This window comes from Pleurodeles waltl, chromosome 12, assembly GCF_031143425.1.
Source record: "Pleurodeles waltl isolate 20211129_DDA chromosome 12, aPleWal1.hap1.20221129, whole genome shotgun sequence".
NCBI lineage: Eukaryota > Metazoa > Chordata > Amphibia > Caudata > Salamandridae > Pleurodeles > Pleurodeles waltl.
Window position 1 is genome coordinate 706,605,607 of NC_090451.1, and position 14,609 is coordinate 706,620,215.

Consider the following 14,609-nt stretch of genomic DNA (forward strand, 5'->3'; position numbering starts at 1 on the left):
GTTGGGTATCCCTCAACAGTAATCCCTTGTGACGTTGAGTGGTTGACGTCGATCGTCTATGACATCGGGTGTCCCTCAACGTCGATCTTCCATGCCATGTCGACAGCGACCTCAAGAGAGAGGCACTCCTCAATGACGGATGTCCATGTCGTCTCCACGGCATTTAAACTCTTGATGTTGACGAGCGGCGCAACGGCGAGCGGTGTCACTTCCTCGCTGGTGAGCTTGTTATCGATGGCGAACATGTCGGTGCTGTTACTTGCCTCGTCGTTTTTTTACCAGAGCTGCGTTTAGAAGCTGTCATGGACGACAAAGTAAGAGCCCTGGTGGAAGACTGACCTTCCCCTCGCTCCAAGGTCCTACTGGTAGGCTGCTTTCTCTGTGTGCTGTCCTCTTTGGCCTGGAGGCAAATGTTTTCCGTGTATTGTTCTTGAACATCTCACAGGCATCTGGTATATATGAAGCTGGAAGGCATATAAAACAGACCTCGTGTGGGTCTGTTTTGGCCTTCTTTCTGCCACAGCAAGGGTCAAAAAGTTAAGGCATTTTGGATGGAAAAAAGGCCAACATTTTATCCGATTAAAAAAAAAAAAAAAAAAAATACTCAAGCAAGTTGAAAAATGTCAAGTAAAAGTGTAATCAAAATGATTTGATCAGAAATGTTTGTGGAAAAAACCTATAAAGAGGTGGAGCTCATTCTGTATAATAGCAGCCTATGGGCTACACTGCCCTGTATGCCTCATCCTTATGTAACATTGCAAAAAGGTTTGTGAAAGATGTTTCTTCTAAATCTTTAGAATATCCATGCATTTGAATGCATATCTACATTATAGTACCCTTTTTTCAACCAAGTAGGATGAAGAATTTGGCCTTTGTAGCCTTTCCTCCAGGCTGCATATTGACATTCTTAAGTGACTCTGCAGGTCTTCCTGAAGAAAGGTGAACATCTACACTTAAGAAGACAATTTCAGAACAGTGCTCCGGGATCCCCGCATGCGTGCAGAACTATTCAGCGCTTATGACTATACATGGAAATCCCCTACGAGAGAACCAAGGAACAACACTGCAGGTGAACCCATTCAAGAGACACCATGGGGTGTATGAGGGTGGGATGGTCAGCTGTAGGAAGGCACCTGAAAGGTTCAGCAATATCAGAAGGCAGGGGTCAATTTCAACTGTTGTCAACAGGGCATCATCTACAATGCTCAATACAGCTTGATCTGAAGCCAAACTTCGAAGTGGTGTGATCTTGGAGTTGAACATAGACTGCTTTTTCAATAATCTTGCAAATAAACGGTAGCTGAGTGATAGGCTGGAGTACAGATGAACCATTCAACTGAAGGCTGACTCCAACTAACGACCGACGTAGGTTAAAGTGGAGCACCATGATAAGCTTGGATCAAACTCTGGGGAAAGTGTTTGAAGTTGTTTCTAATGGCTTCTCTGCAGTAGTAGATGAATTTATGCCACTTGGTGCTTCAGATGCTGTGGCAAGACTAAGCGATATCCATAATACCATGTTTGCCTCCCTAAAAGTTTTTTCCTGGTAGACTTTAAGTCTATACCTAAGAGGAAGAAAGAGGCCCAGGGATGTGGAATTCCTATCGCCCGACGCCCAGGACATCTTGTTTGGGGTCAAGGGCAACAAGTTTTTATGTTTACTTTGTCCTTGGGACAAGTAGGCCCAACCCTCTGCAACACAAACCCTTTGGCTGCCTGTTTACAGAGAGTGAAACTCTCTGCAGTTGAGGTAATGTGTTTCCAAAAGATAATGCTGTTCGAACTTGTATTTATGGTTCATTATTTGAAAGCCTTCATTATTAGGGTGAGTGCTGTAAATAAATGTTTTAAGGTCACACTTCACAACTGACGTTGGTTCCAGTACACAAAAAAAAAAAACGTGTATACACATGTTTGAAAAGTTTAGGCTATGAGGCTAAGTATAATGCTCCCAGAATACTCTCTGATTAGATGCAAATGAAGTGTCATTTAGTAAAATGTTTTGATGCATGCTAGTATTTCCCAAAAATATTTCTAATGGAAAATCAGTGTAACCATTTTCAACACGATTATGGGAAGCATGAAAATAAACAAACACTGATAAAGCCAACTGATCTGACATATTTTTATAAGTCTTTTAGTTTCATCAATGCGTGTCTTGTTTTGACATGGCTTTTGTAACACTTTATTGTTGTGGGAGCTACCAGGCCCTCAACATTGTAACAAACACTGGCAAAAAAAAACCCCAACTTTTTTGAACTCTAAAAGCACACGTTGCCACCAGTGGCATAACAAAGGCCCCGCAGCCGCCCTCCAGGGGGCCCCTTCAGCACAGCACCTGCCCTGAGTGAGTCTGGAGAGGGGGTCCTCCATGTTCTCTGCAAAGGGGCACCCTCCAGTTTCGTTACGTCACTGATTGCCACTGTAGTTACTGACACTGAACAAAACTACTTTGTGTGCCAATATGCTCCTTGTGGAAGAGCAGAATGCGATCACTCACAGTAAAGCCAGCCGAAAGAGAGAGAAATAGAAGTTTAATAAAAACAAAATGTCTTTGTTAACACCAGACCTAATTAGGGACCAAGACCCACATGTAGGTAGCTTTTTGCATCACGCAAACAGCGACTTTCGCTGTTTGCGACGTGCAAAAAGCACATTGCGATGCACAAACCCAGTTTTGCGATTCGGTAACCTGGTTACCGAATCGCAAAACAGGTTTGTGACTCGCAATTAGGTAGGGGTGTTCCCTTCCTAATTGCGACTCGCAGTGCAATGTAGGATTGTTTTGCGAACGCGGGGGCAAACCAATCGCAGTTTGCACCCATTTTAAATGGGTGCTAACACTTTCGCAAAAGGGAAGGGGTCCCGATGGGACCCCTTCCCCATTGTGAATGTCACTGTAAAAAAAAAAAATGTCAGAGCAGGCAGTAGTCCCCGCGGACCACTGCCTGCTCTGAAAAAATGAAACGAAAACGTTTCATTTTTCGTTTTTGTAATGCATCTTGTTTTCCTTTAAGGAAAATGGGCTGCATTAAAAAAAAAAAAAAAAAAAAACTGCTTTATTGAAAAGCAGTCACAGACATGGTGGTCTGCTGTCTCCAGCAGGCCACCATCCCTGCGAGGGCCGCCATTCGCAAGGGGGTCGTAAATTGGGACCCACCTCATGATTATTCACGAGGTGGGCATTTGCGAAGCCCTTGCGAATCCAAGATGGTGTTAGGGACACCATCCTACATTCGGATTTGCGACTCGCAAATTGCGAGTCGCTCTGACTCGCAATTTGTGGGTCGCAAATCTGAACCTACCTGCATGTGGCCCCCATTTCTTAAAGAAAGTCACAAAAGTGCACCCATGGTATATGTCGTACCCCTATAAAATATTTGTGAACTGTATTTTAGCATGGGTAAATACGCATGTGTAGATTTTGCTCATGTGAAAATCTATTGAGCATTTGCAAGTTCATTTTCCCTCCAGCCACTTTCTTCCCAACCCTGGAAGAAGTTCTAATTCTGCAATTGTCAGGAGTAACTGTCCAACCTTTCTTATTATGGGAAAATATTAGAGAGAAGCTGGTGAAAATCTTTAAAACATGCAGGGTAGTAGGTTTGCAGACTCAAAGGCATTCCAGCCCTGGAACTATTGCTCACTGCTTCCTCCAGCCCCAGTATGCAGATCTGCAGAAAGGTGGCAAAATAAGGAAATTGCTAGAGTAGGGATTGAAACTGCAAGTATTCAAGCCCTACTGTGGTAGTAGCCCTGGCATAATCAGAAAGGCTATTATCAGAGCTCTTACATAATTAGATTGCTGCCATAATTTGGCGCCACACTACATGGCACCAAAGGGACAAGTAGATCTTTTTACAGGACAAGTAGATTTGAGAAGCAACCTGTCCCCTGGACAAGTAGATATTTTAATAAATTCCACACCCCTGGAGGCCTCTTAGTTTTCAAAAGCAGGTCACATTGCTAAGTATGCTCTCAATCGATATATCAAATGTGGTTCTAGAAAAGCAATTCTGGGTGCTAAATTGCACTATAAAGCTACTATTACCAGAGCCAAAGAGAACTTGGGAGCGCTCCAAGTGGAGTACAATGTTGGGTACCATTAAAGATAAGGATTATCGTACTTTTTGGTGGATTGTTGCTGAAGGTGCCACTCCATTGGATAGCAACATTCCTGCCTCTGTCTGGGTACAGCATTTTTCCAAGTTATACTCGGGCACTAAGGATCAGGGCTCAGCGCTAGCAGCCTCTTCTAGGGAGTCATAGGGGCATTAAGCCATCAATTATCTGCTCTCCCCAGGATGGACACTACATTGAGACAGCGTTACCCTGGATCCCCCAGATCGCGAGTTCTGAGATTTCCAAATCATTTGATTGGATTATCCTAGTAAAGCACCTGGTTTGAATAATGTGCCTATCGATCTACTTAGGTCATACAAAGATGTCTGGTGCCCTTACTTAGCCCTTTTTTTTAGTGCCATACTAAAAGGCGCGAGTATCCCTTCAACCTGGGCAGGGGCTGAATTGAAATCTATAAAAAGGGCGCCAGATCCTTACCATCTAACTAAAGACCAATCAGTCTTATACACAGCTTGCAAAAGCTCTTCAGTCGGATTGTTCTGAATAGGCTGACTGAGTGAGTTTCTGACTCAAATGTTTGAACTGCGCTTCAGGCTGGGTTCAGAGACCGTGTTGGGACAAATGATCAGGCTTTCCGTTTGCAATTGCTATACTGGAAATTTGCAACACTGGGGTGTAGAACTCTCTTTATTATATTTGAGGACCTTAAATCCGCTTTTGATTTTGTCCCCAAAAATACTCTGTGGGCAGTCTTTGCACAGTTGGGAGTTCCTGGCTATCTCTTGAGTATTATTATCAGAATACATTATAACAACTATGGTCAATTTTGATGTGGGCTAAATGGTGAACTGACCGAACCCATCCTGGTAAAGAGGGGAGTGAGACAAGGGTTAGTGCTGGCCCGACCCTCTTTCCTTTGTAAATTAACCAGCTAGTATCCCAGCTACAGTTATGAGAGGGTGATGGCCTCATTCGTGCTGGGGTTAAGACTCCTGCCCTCCGGTTTGCAGATGATTCTCTTTGGCTACCCAAGTCCCCGATGGAGATTTAGAAGCTTTTGGATTGTTTCACGTTACTCAGCAGACATAAAGACCTGGAGATTAACCCCAGCAAAACAATATTTATGGTTTTCAACCGCGATATGACGTCTTGTTTCAATCCAACCCTTAATGGGGTAACATTGGAGAGGGTTTCTGTGTTTGATTACTAAGGAGTCAAGCTCACTGAAAGTTTTGACTGGTCTCCTCATGTTCAGTTCCCTAGACTCAAGTTAGAGCAATACTGCAGAGTTATTTTGAAGGCTTATCGCTCCTCCTCTTTTTGACCAGTGTCACCAACCACTGAGATCTACAAAATTCAGACTCTCGGGGTCAATCCATACAGTGGGAAGCTTTGGGATTTTCACGATACAAGAGCTCTAGAAATGTCTGAAAATCGCTTTTCGAGAACTTAGTCAATCTTCCCGCTAGCACACCACTTGTCCCCCTGCAGTTGGATTGTGGTCTGAGACGTGTTAGTGACTTGGTTTGGTTAAGACCCCTCCTATACTGGCGGAGACATTGGTCAGTTCCCGAGCTCACACCCTTCTGCGAGGCCCTGGAAGATGTACTGGGGCAATATGGCACTGATAAGATTTCCTGGTCGAGGTTGTAGGAGGCTGGCCTGGCTTATAGTGGGTACCTTGTGGTACTTACACCTTTTCCCAGGTCCAGTTATCCCTTATTAGTAGAATAGAGGTGTTTCTAGCAGCTTAGGCTGTTAGAGGTAGCTATGGCAAAGCAGCTTAGGCTGAACTAGGAGACATGCAAAGCTCCTACTATACCACTTATATCATATAGCACAATATCATAAGAAAACACAATACTCAGAGTTAGTAAAAATAAAGGTACTTTATTTTAGTGACAATATGCCAAAAGTATCTCAGGGGATAACCTCACTTAGAAGGTAAGTAATATACACAAATTATATGTACACAAACCCAAAATCAGGTAAGTAACAGTAAGAAAAGTAGTGCAAACAATGTAGAATCACAATAGGATGCAATAGGTAGACATAGGCCTAGGGGCAACATAAACCATATACTCCAAAAGTGGAATGCGAACCACGAATGGACCCCAGGCCTATGGGAGGTTGTAGAGGGTCACTGGGACTGTGAGAAAACAGTAAGGGTGTCCAAAATACCCCACCCCAAGACCCTGAAAAGTAGGAGTAAAGTTACCCTACTACCCCAGAAAGACAGTATAGTCGAGATAGGGGATTCTGCAAGAACCACAACTGTTATCAAACACTGAAGACGGATTCCTGGACCTGAGGACCTGTAACAGGGGGGTGGGGTGGGGGGTGGGGGGGAGGGCGGGTTGGGGCAGGAGTCCACTAAACCCCAGATGAAGGTGCAAAAGGGCTGCCTCCGGGTGGAAAAAGCCGAAGATTCTGCAACAACGGAAGGTGCCAGGAACTTCTCCTTTGGTCAGAAGATGTCCCACGGCATGCTGGAGGATGCAGAAGTGTTTCCACGCAGAAATACCGCAAACAAGCCTTGCTAGCTGCAAGAGTCTCAGTTGAGGATTTTGGGTGCTGCTGGGGACCAGGAAGGACCAGGATGTCGCCCCTTGGAGGAGGAGACAGAGGCGGCGCTCGGCAAGGACTTACCTCCACCAAATTTGGACAGAAGGGCCACTGGACTGTGGGAGACACTTGGACCCCGCTCGTCAGGATAAGAGGAGACCCAGAGGACCGGTAATGCAGAAGTTTGGTGCCTGCAGGGGGAAGATTCCGTCGACCCACAGGAGATTCTTTCTTGGCTTCCAGTGCAGGGTGAAGGCAGACAGCCCTCAGAGCATGCACCACCAGGAAACAGTCGAGAAAGACAGCAGGATGAGGCACTACAATGTTGCTGGTAGTCGTCTTGCTACTTTGCTACAGGACGCCTGCAAAACCGCAACAGTCAGCGGTCGATCCTTGGCAGAAGTCGAAGAGGGAAGTGCAGAGGAACTCTGGTGAGCTCTTGCATTCGTTATCTGAGGAATAGCCCAGAGGAGAGACCCTAAATAGCCCAAAAAGGAGGTTTGGCTACTGAGAAAGGAGTCCTGGCTACTAAGATAGGTAAGCACCTATCAGGAGGGGTCTCTGACGACACCTGCTGGTACTTGCCACTCAGAGCTGTCCATTGTGCCCAACACCTCTGAATCCAAAATGGCAGAGGTCTGGGACACACTGGAGGAGTTCTGGGCACCTCCTCTGGGAGGTGCTGGTCAGGGGAGTGGTCACTCCCCTTTCCTTTGTCCAGTTTCACGCCAGAGCACGGCTGTGGGATCCTGAACCGGTGTAGACTGGTTTATGCAAAGATGGGCACAGCATTTCCAGAGGCTGGGGGAGGCTACTCCTCCCCAGCTCTTCACACCTATTTCCAAAGGGAGAGGGTGTAACACCCTCTCTCAAAGGAAATCCTTTGTTCTGCCTTTCTGGGACCAGGCTGGCTAGGCCCCAGGGGGGCAGAAACCTGTCTGAGGGGTTGGCAGTAGCAGTAGCTGCAGTGGAGACCCCAGAAAGTAAGTTTGGCAGTACCCGGGCTCTGTGCTGGAGACCTGGGGATGCATGGGATTGTCCCCCCAATACCAGAATGGTATTGGGGTGACAATTCCATGATCTTAGACATGTTACATGACCATGTTCGGAGTTACCATGGTGACGCTACATATAGGTATTGACCTATATGTAGTGCACGCGTGTAATGGTGTCCCCGCACTCACAAAGTCCTGGGGATTTGCCCTGAACAAAGTGGCGGCACCTTGGCTAGTGCCAGGGTGCCCACACACTAAGTAACTTTGCACCTAACCTTCACCAAGTGAGGGTTAGACATATAGGTGACTTATAAGTTACTTAAGTGCAGTGAAAAATGGCTTTGAAATAACGTGGACTTTATTTCACTCTGGCTGCAGTGGCAGTCCTGTGTAAGAATTGTCTGAGCTCCCTATGGGTGGCAAAAGAATTGCTACAGCCCATAGGGATCGCCTGGAACCCCAATACCCTGGGTACCTAGGTACCATATACAAGGGAATTATAAGGGTGTTCCAGTGTGCCAATGAGAATTGGTAAAATTAGCCACTAGCCTGCAGTGACAATTTTAAAGCAGAGAGAGAGCATAAACACTGAGGTTCTGCTTAGCAAAGCCTCAGTGATACAGTTAGGCACAACACAGGGAACACATATAGGCCACAAACTTATGAGCACTGGTGTCCTGGCTAGCAGGATCCCAGTGACATATATCAAACACACTGACAACATAGGGTCTTCACTATGAGCAATGGGCCCTGGCTAGCAGGATCCCAGTGAGACAGTAAAAACACCCTGACATATACTCACAAACAGGCCAAAAGTGGGGGTAACAAGGCTAGAAAGAGGCTACCTTCCTACAGAGGTCCCTGAAAGTTTGTCTGGGCCAGGTTGGGTTCGAGCACTTATGATCTTTTCTTGCGGCTATTTACCTCAGTGTCTAAGTCCAACCTGAAAACGGGCTTGTTAACATTATGTTGACAACTCATATTTGCACACTTCCAAGGTTGGGTCCCTTACTGCATCTTTTTTGGATTTCAAAGTGGTGCGTCAGTTCGAGGAATTCTTGGAAGAGATTGAACCTCCTCCTGCAAAGAGTTTTTATCTTAAATTCTGCTTGGGAACTTTGCCCCTTTGTTTCTTTTCCACCAAGTGAAAAACTCACCCTAGCGATCTAGGCCATTTTTGTCCATTATGCCTATTAATGGTAGAATCCCCCAAACACGCTGTGTTGTTTTGTCCCGCCTACCAGGGGGTAAGAAGAAGCTAGATCTTACCTGTTTGCTGCAGTCTGGGGTTACAGAATTTTAGGATAGCGTTCAGAATACTACGAGCAACACAAGGCAGCTTACTTTCTTTTCTGTCTCTCTGTTTCGGTTGCACATGTAGAGGCATAGGCAGAAATTGTTGTCTAGATTAAGTACAGGTTTGTATTTAGTGCCCCTTTCCCTCTTATCTGTTTGATTTTATCATTCATATGGTTTTATTATGTACATTGCTAGCTATTTATGCCTTATTTATGCCTTATTTATGCAGCACGAGGGCGGGAATATTCAATGTTTATGACTATTGATGAGGATCCCCTGGAAGAGAATTATTGTTTTACATTGTTGTACTGTAATTTTAAAATGTGCTTTTATGGCCATGTAGCAGAAATAAAGACTGACTGATTGACAAAAGAAAGAAGGGGTAATCATTTTAAATTTAAAGCCTATGTCAGACCTTCATGCAGTTTTAGTTTTTTTAGAATAGCAAAGAAATCCGAGCATGTGAGCTAGTGCTATGAAGTATTGTGATAAGCACTAGAACCAAGCAAAACAGTCTTTCTACCACTAGGATTGATTTCTTCTGTGACAAGAATGTCCGGTTCAGGGAATTTGGCATGCACCACTGTGCAGAGTGCCTGACTGTGTGTATCTGGTATTCTTACTTTTATTTTGGCCCTGTTGTCACACTAATCTAAAGTGTGCGCAGAAGCCAATGACTACCCCTGGCACTGTCAGGTCCGGGAGCTTTCTTAAGACGTGGTGGGACACACCAATGATACAATCAGAGTGGACAGATCACTAGTGTCCTTATCTGGCATTTAGCACACACGTTGGTGGTGGCCCCATATCCTATTTTACTTTCCCCAATAGCTGATCAGAGCTTCTTATCTGTGCCAGCGAGGGCTTAGGCTACTGGCCTCTCTCATATAAAGTTCTGATACGTAAAAATTCAGCATCTCATGTTGACATCCTCTTTGTCTGTGGAGAATTGGTGCAATATTCCTGTAGCACATGTAGCCTCTGTGTGTGAATTCTAAAACCGGTGCGACCCTTTTAGATATCTCTGGTTTAGCCTGGCAGAAGATAGAGGATGAAGAAAGTTTACCCAGCCAGGGCAAGTATATTGCCTGCATTCTTGTCCCTGGAAGGTGGAGACTGACAATGAAGGGACGCAGATGAAGACATGTCGACCTCTGGAAATTCCATGAAGACTGTTAGCAAGGGGCTGCTGATTAGTTCTTCCTGAAAATTGTAATTTAGTAGATGTTAGTGTTGACGTTGTGCAAGATGAGTGAGGACATTTTTAAGTTAGGCCTTCCCTTTTTTAGCCCCTGGAGTACACTTAAGAGGCTAATGACACACAAGTGCAAAATATCACATTTCATTATGCCCTTCTTGCGGGTGCTCAAGTTTGGACACATAACCCCCTCTACCAGCTAGTAGAATAGTCACTTTACATAAAGGTAGTGTCAGGATAACAGGCGAGGAGGCACTTAAAAGACAATCACCTCAAGATAACACAAGAAATTTGGGATGTGTTTGCATAAAAGGCTGAAGAAAGGAAAGATGTAGGGGAAGAATGTGCCACACCCATTTTAAAAGGAAGCAGGCCACAGTACATCTACTGCATTCACAGCTGTCCACCTCTATGAAGCAGGCAATAAAATAGTTTGGATAGAAATCTCCTGGATGTAATAAGGCAGGACTCTAGTGAAATATGTAACATTGGTTATTTGTAGAACATTGTTAATCAAGTTAATCAAGTAAGAACTCGAAAAACCCTACACTAGTCATCCAGGGCCAACCTTCCACTGACACCACCTTGAACCGGCAGAACCCAGTCTACAATGTCTAGTGGTTGAAATCTCTGAAGGGGATGGGGGTCACGACAAGCCCATAATTTCAATTTTAGAACAAGCATTTGCAATGCAATAGGTCTCGCATTTGCTTGAGTTAGAGCCATTGGCATTGTAAATTCATACTTGGACTTTTCTTGCCACATAAATTGAAACAAGACTCAACTTAAAAAAAAAATCATACATTTGAACATGAAGCATGGCGTTGAGCCGCAAGGAGAAAGGATCGTGGCTGGGATTAAAGGCAAAACCAGACAGGAGGAGGGAGGAGGGGCCATCATACGGTGTGGCAGGAGGGAGCGTGACGTACTGTGATGGCCAACAAAAATTTTCTCATAGTGAAATCCCCTGGGCGGGGAATTAGCACACAGAGGAGGGACATTTAGCAAAATGCACCAATAAAACTGAAGCATTTAAGACCAGCACAACAAAGAACGAACAGCAAGAGTGGGTGTGGTTAAAAGCCCATATTCAATACAACATGTCTTGCAGACAGCGCTGCCAAACTCGACCTAAAAATGGAAAATCAATAAACCAACCTACAACATCCTAAGCAGTTGCCAGATGTGACACAAGCAAGTAGCTATTGTATCCAATACTTTAGCCCTTTTCGCCTGTTTCATGGTGCACCAGTCACAGGAACATCTTGCACATGGAACATCTTGTGTATGCGTACCTGGCACCATTGTGAATGGGGCACTATTTATATTGCAAACTACGAAAGTAAGTAAATTATTCAAGGAATAATTTTGCATGACGGGCTCTCCCTGAAAACATTACATTCTGGAAGAGAATACCTAAATATGGTACTGCAAATGCAGTTTTGATAGTGCATGTGAAGTGGTGTTGCACAGCAGCGCATGCGGTATCTTCTGGAGTCCAGGCCAAAAGAGAGGTGATCAATAATACACGCATGAGCGAGTCTGCATTTGAACATAAATTGGTTTCTACAAAGATCGAAGGCAAAAAGGCTGATGTAGTGGGGTGAAGTCTTATATTTTAAATTGCCCCAGTCACAGATAAATGCTGTCTGCCTTTGGCGGCTACAATGATAACAACTATTAATCCTGCATCAACGGATCAGAAAAAGGGGTGTGAGATATAAAGCTGCTGCCTCACACCAGGCACAGGGCAGGTGGCAGAGCAGTGTGTAAATATCGAGGGCAGGCCAGGGCACAGCGTGAAAATATCACTTCTTCATTGTTTGTTATGAAACCAGAGTACATGAAATTTTGGGGTACTGTACCCATTTACAGTGCAAATACTACTAATGTGATAAATGATTTATGTGAAATAGGAAGATTATATTTTTTTAATAGTCTTTTTTATGCAGCTATCGAACATTTTGTTTTGGTTATGAAGTATGAAGCAAAAAAGAACTACAGCAAAATGGCAATTTTTCATTATAATTATATTTGTGCAACACCTGCTCATGCAGACGTTGCCATTACAAGATGTAGTAAATATGTGTCTCTAAAGCACAACACAATTATGGTTATTTTGTCAACATCGGAAGGATAAAGGAGAGTGGCAACACAGCTGAACCTCAAACGTGTGTTGCAGATTACCTAATGTCTTGAGCCTGTGCACTATGCTGCTGGTATTTTACCAGTTACCAAAGGGCTATGTATTATAGCACCCAAAACCTCCCCCACCCCAACAAAATCACCACAAATAGACAGAAAGCTGGGTTAAAGAATATACATGCAAAAAGAGTTCCCTTGTGAGTGAATCGTGGCAGAAATGGATAAGTTACTTACCTGTAAATACTAGTTCTCTTCCAGGGGTATCCTCATCAAAGTCATAAACATTGAATATTCCCGCCCTTGTGCGGGGACCCCGGAGTATATATAAAATACACACATATTATACATTTGTAAAACAGCAATGCAGGCTATAATGTTAAAACAGGCTAAAATGCTTTATTTCTATGATTTTTTTTTTTTTTTTTTTATATTATAAAATTACAATAGAGAATAAATATCTACCCAAGCCCCCAAAACTGGGCTTAGGGAAGTAAGCAGCAGTAAACTCTAGAGAAAAAGAGAAAAAAACTGCATTGAAAAACAATGGAGCATTCTTAGCCAATAGGCTGCATGCAGGTTAACACAGGAGAACCATAAAAACTTTGGCACCGTGCCTTTAAGACCCTGAGCACCTCCAGTATCCCACCATGCCTCAAGGGTGAAGGAAAGGTGACAGTTGGTTCACAGTTAGGTCAGTTCTTTTTACGGTGACAATTTGTATAACAGATTCAATATACAGTCTGTTCTGCACTTCTAGGAGACGTGCGTCCGGGGAGGAGGGTGGGTTGTTTATGACTTTGATGAGGATACCCCTGGAAGAGAACTAGGATTTACAGGTAAGTAACTTATCCTTCTCTTCCAGGGGATCCTCATCAATAGTCATAAACATTGAATAGATTAGCAAGCCCATCCCTAAATCCAGCGGACTGTCCGATAGAAGTGCAGGAATAGATAGGTATTACGCAAATAGATTTCTTAGAGAGGCCTGCACCACTTGGGCATCCGCTCTTGCATCTGAGTCTAAACAGTAATGTCTCGTAAACGTATGGACAGACTTCCATGTAGCAGCCTTACAAATCTCAGATATCGGAACATTGTTAAGGAGGGTAGCAGTAGCCGCTTTTCCCCTTGTAGAATGCGCTCTAGGCCGCGCTAGTAATTGTTTATTAGCTAGCTGGTAAGTATTAACAATACAAGAAACTATCCATCTTGATATTGTTCGTTTAGATGCTGCCTCTCCTGTCCTCAAATGACCATAGTTTATAAACAAGCGGTTAGAATGTCTAATCGATTTTGTCTTATCCAGATAAAATTTCAGCACTCTTTTCAAGTCTAAGGAGTGCAATGCTTTCTCTGCCGGAGTCTCCGGATTGGGAAAGAAAGTCGGTAAAGATATGGTCTGATTGATATGGAATTCTGACACCACCTTCGGAAGGAAAGATGGGTGAGTTCGTAGAACCACTCTATTGTCATGAAAAACCGTGTACGGTTCTTTGGAAGACAAGGCCTGGATTTCACTGGCCCTCCTCGCTGAAGTAATGGGCACTAGAAAAGCCGTCTTCCACGTAAGGTGTTGTAAAGAGGCCTTATATATAGGCTCAAAATGAGGGCCCATACGTTTTGCCAAGACTATGTTCAGTTCCCATGGAGGAGAAGGTCTCCGAATGGGCGGAAAAACTTTCTTCAAACCTTCTAAGAAATCCTTGACTACAGGTTTCGTAAAGAAGGATTCCTGAGAAGGTGACTTGCGATAGGCTGTAATAGCAGACAAATGTACCTTAATAGACGATACCTGCAGACCGGACTTCGCTAGATGAAGCAAATAGGACAGTATGACATCCTCCTGCGCCCGTATGGGATTATGACCTTGCTGACAGCACCATATGTAGAATCTCTTCCACTTAAAAGCGTAAGAACGCCGCGTGGAAGGCCGTTTGGACTCTTTCAAGATGTTCATGCACTCCTGTGAGAGTCCTAGGAACCCATACTGCAGGAATTCAGGAGCCATGCTGTTAAGCTCAGAGAGGGTAGGTTGGGATGTAGAATTCTGCCCTCCATTCTGCTCAGAAGATCCGGCCTGCACGGCAGCCTCCTGTGAGGTTTTTCCGACAGGTTGAGGAGATCTGTGTACCAGAATTGACGGGGCCATTGTGGCGCTATAAGAATCATTCTGGTCCTGGATCTGTAAAGTTTGCTGATCACTGCCGGAATGAGGGGAATCGGCGGAAAAGCGTAGAGAAATATCCCTGACCAGTCGATCAACAGGGCATTCCCTCGAGATCCCGGACGGTAGAACCTGGATGCGAAGTCTGGGCATTTCTTGT

The 14,609-nt window shown here is 44.4% G+C and overlaps 1 protein-coding gene across 9 annotated transcripts in view; it reads right to left on the reverse strand.

The window, feature by feature from the left end:
- The window catches only part of LOC138266928 (calmodulin-binding transcription activator 2-like), an 863,356-nt gene that overhangs the window by 614,827 nt on the left and 233,920 nt on the right, over positions 1-14,609 (reverse strand). The window lies entirely within an intron of this gene.